This window comes from Physella acuta, unplaced genomic scaffold (assembly GCF_028476545.2).
Source record: "Physella acuta isolate Inbredline_101_S28 unplaced genomic scaffold, ASM2847654v3 ptg001487l, whole genome shotgun sequence".
NCBI classification, from domain to species: domain Eukaryota; kingdom Metazoa; phylum Mollusca; class Gastropoda; family Physidae; genus Physella; species Physella acuta.
Genome location: NW_026733002.1, coordinates 245,924 through 250,546, shown reverse-complemented (window position 1 = coordinate 250,546; position 4,623 = coordinate 245,924).

Genomic DNA, 4,623 nt, shown 5'->3' with positions numbered 1-4,623 from the left:
TATATATTTCATAGCGTACGTCTTGATGAGTAGATCTATAGATCTAGATCTAAATCAAATTTGAATGAAAAAGTTCATTTCTTTTTATTCTAAACTCGGCAGATGGCGTCATTAGTTAATGTATAAACATTAGTGACGTCATAGTTTCACGGGTTCTTTTTCACAACTATAAACACTTTTCCTGTTGCATAATTCACATACGCCTTTATTTTTTATTTTTCTTCTTTAAATAAAATGTTGGTTATACATTTAAAACATCTAACATTATTTTCAACAAAAGTGCGTATCAAGTTCTCCATATATTGCTGAAGATTCTGATGTGATACCCTGCGAAAATATTTTGCGTACAGAGAGAGAAAGAGAGAGAGAGAGAAGTGCGCACATGGGCTTTTATATATTAGGATCTGTCGGAAACGCTTTTACTATAGAGAAAACACAAGCAGAGTAAAAACATGAATAGTAATTCGAAAAACGAAACGTGACGTCACATGGAGCATATAGTAGGAAATAATATGACGTCATTGATTCTCGCGTAAACATTGAATTAAAAAGCCAATTTGTCTGCAATTTTTCGGGTATCGGCGAAGCCCCACCCCTGCGTAAGAACATCTAAGCCCCCCCCCCCTCAAAAGAAATAACGTCATCGATATTCTATAATAAAAATTGACATTACCGCCTAATTATTGTGTCTAATCTTAAAAGTGGTTTGCTTGCAGGGTTTCTTTCATGCATCTCTTCGGGTAGGGGCGAACTTCGCCCCATTCTCCCCCCTCCCCCCTTCTAGAAAATATATACTTTTAACAGTATCGGCCTCCCCAGCTCCGGGAAATGTTATTCGCCCCTGCAAAAATGCAAGTGCCCCGCCTGAGGAAAACAAATCTGTAAGAAACACTGCGTGAGTGAGATTTATCGGCCAAAAGTAGGAAACAGTTCTATATTATAGAAGTAGGCTCTTCCTTTAGTCTGTACAATCTACAAATGCGACCAGTGTTTCTTTCAGACTTTTTCCTCCCCGGAAAAGGGGGGGGGGAGTTACTTGAAAAATTCGGGTGGGGTGGACTAAATTTTCTAGGAGGCGTTGGACCCTGGTAAAAGTATATATTTTCTAAATACGTTGTATTTCGTTGAAGGGGACTTGCTTCGGGGCGGGTCGTGGGAGGAGGGGGAAAGGGTGATTAAGGAATGGCCTGCGGCAAAGAAACAAATGCAAAACACATGCAAAACACAATGATTTCCTGAATGTCTTTAATAATTATTTTTTTACTACCGCGTATTTAGCTTAATACGTAACAAAATTTGAGGTTGCTGTATAAAACAAATAAATAAAACAATTAAATTAAAAAAAAAATTCTTAAAAGATTGCTGTGACTATTCTGTGACTTTTTTTCCTAGCAAAAACTGACTTTTTTTCTGTTTTTTTCCTTTCCTGTGACTTTTTTTCCGTTTACCCCTAGAACTGGATGATTGAAGTGTAAAAAATGTCGACCTATATTTCTTGGATTTGAATTGCTGGGACGCGGGTAAGTCCGCACCACTACCCAGATTCACCGGGGTGTACTCTATCAAAGCCTTTACGTTTAGGTAAATCATCCTGAACAGTGTGGATGACAATTTTAAAGGGGGCACCATCGTTAAATAAAAAAAAAGAAATGTAGCTTAGATTAGCTCCCTTGCACTGTATAGAATAATAAATATTAACCAAGCCGTTTTGAACACCTATAGATAGATAGATAGACAGAAAGACAGATATATAGACAGACAGACAGACAGACAAAAGTATCTCACAGTAAAAATTTTATAGTATTTAGGATCCTTTGTCCTGAGATCATTTGTCTTGGAACCATATATATATATATATATATATATATATATATATATATATATATATATATATATATATATATATATATATATATATATATATATTTAATTAAGGACCTATTGTTAATGTCTTATACCGTGGTGGAGCTGATGTAGGCAGGTTGTAGGCTACAAGTTTGTTAAAAGTCGAGTCCGGTCACAGGTTGCTGGTGGCGAAACATGCGCCAGATTGATTCTTTCAGTTGACGGCGGAACCACCGGCTTAACCACCGGCTTAACCGAGGGTTTTAAAAAACCGATCGTCAAAGAGACGGCAAGTGTCACGTGACCGGAGAGTGAAGAAAGAAACACGTCTTATCGGGGTCGCCCCAGCCGTTGCCGTCTGCTGCGCCAGGCACGTGTGGCTCGCGCAGTGTCGCACCATCTCGTCTTATCGCGCGCTGCTTGTGACGTCACGCCATTGTCAGATGCTGCCCCAAAGATTAGATAGCTTCTCCAGTCGCCGCCTAATCGGCATGCCAGATAATGGCACAAACTTGACTCAACTTTTGCTCATTCCAGATAATGGCACAAACTTGACTCAACTTTTGCTCATTCCAGATAATGGCACAAACTTGACTCAACTTTTGCTCATGCCAGATAATGGCACAAACTTGACTCAACTTTTGCTCATGCCAGATAATGGCACAAACTTGACTCAACTTTTGCTCATGCCAAATCATCGAGTATTAAATATGGAAAACTAGCCGTCCCGGCCAGGCCCTACACTGGCTGCTGTTAAAAATTAACAGTAAAGGACCATGACATGTGTGTTTAGTAATCAGCATATACCCAGCATTGCCCAACCTAACCATAAACCAATACTAAAACACAAAAAAACGCAAACATAATACAAACGCAAAAACAAATACAAACATAAAAAAACACAAACACATACCCAACGACAAACACAAACACAAAGAAAACACAAACGCAAACGAAAAAAAAATCCAAACACAAACCCAACGACACACGCAAATTCAACCCAAACACAAAGAAAACACAAACGCAAACATAAACGCAAAGTGCTCACTGTCTAGCCCGGGGAGCCAATTTGCAACATGCTGGGGCGCCGGCGGAACCGCTTGTTTTAGCTTAGTAAACGACTATAGTACCCCAACTTATTCATTGTGTTTTGCACTCTCTTTAACGAACAATTAAAATACCCCAAGCTTATCCGCAAACGGAAATAAGTAAACATAGAAGACATTTGGGAACTGACTTCGTGTGTGAAGTTAGAGTGATGAATGACGTGTATTTGGTGTGTGAAGTTAGAGTGATGAATAACGTGTATTTGGTGTGTGAAGTTAGAGTGATGAATGACGTGCATTTGATGTGTGAAGTTAAAGTGATGTAATGACGTGTATTAGGTGTGTGAAGTTAGAGTGATGAATGACGTGTATTAGATGTGTAAAGTTAGAGTGATGAATGACGTGTATTAGATGTGTGAAGTTAGAGTGATGAATGACGTGTATTTGATGTGTGAAGTTAGAGTGATGAATGACGTGTATTGGGTGTGTGAAGTTAGAGTGATGAATTACGTGTTTGGTGTGTGAAGTTAGAGTGATGTAATGACGTGTATTAGATGTGTGAAGTTAGAGTGATGAATGACGTGTATTTGATGTGTGAAGTTAGAGTGATGAATGACGTGTATTTGGTGTGTGAAGTTAGAGTGATGAATGACGTGTATTTGATGTGTGAAGTTAGAGTGATGAATGACGTGTATTGGGTGTGTGAAGTTAGAGTGATGAATTACGTATTTGGTGTGTGAAGTTAGAGTGATGAATAACGTGTATTTGGTGTGTGAAGTTAGAGTGATGAATGACGTGCATTTGATGTGTGAAGTTAAAGTGATGTAATGACGTGTATTAGGTGTGTGAAGTTAGAGTGATGAATGACGTGTATTAGATGTGTAAAGTTAGAGTGATGAATGACGTGTATTAGATGTGTGAAGTTAGAGTGATGAATGACGTGTATTTGATGTGTGAAGTTAGAGTGATGAATGACGTGTATTGGGTGTGTGAAGTTAGAGTGATGAATTACGTGTTTGGTGTGTGAAGTTAGAGTGATGTAATGACGTGTATTAGATGTGTGAAGTTAGAGTGATGAATGACGTGTATTTGATGTGTGAAGTTAGAGTGATGAATGACGTGTATTTGGTGTGTGAAGTTAGAGTGATGAATGACGTGTATTTGATGTGTGAAGTTAGAGTGATGAATGACGTGTATTGGGTGTGTGAAGTTAGAGTGATGAATTACGTGTTTGGTGTGTGAAGTTAGAGTGATGTAATGACGTGTATTAGATGTGTGAAGTTAGAGTGATGAATGACGTGTATTTGATGTGTGAAGTTAGAGTGATGAATGACGTGTATTTGGTGTGTGAAGTTAGAGTGATGAATGACGTGTATTTGGTGTGTGAAGTTAGAGTGATGAATGACGTGTATTTGGTGTGTGAAGTTAGAGTGATGAATGACGTGTATTTGGTGTGTGAAGTTAGAGTGATGAATGACGTGTATTAGATGTGTGAAGTTAGAGTGATGAATGACGTGTATTTGGTGTGTGAAGTTAGAGTGATGATTGACGTGTATTTGATGTATGAAGTTAGAGTGATGAATGACGTGTATTTGGTGTGTGAAGTTAGAGTGATGAATGACGTGTATTTGGTGTGTGAAGTTAAAGTGATGAATGACGTGTATTTGGTGTGTGAAGTTAGAGTGATGAATGACGTGTATTTGGTGTGTGAAGTTAAAGTGATGTAATGACG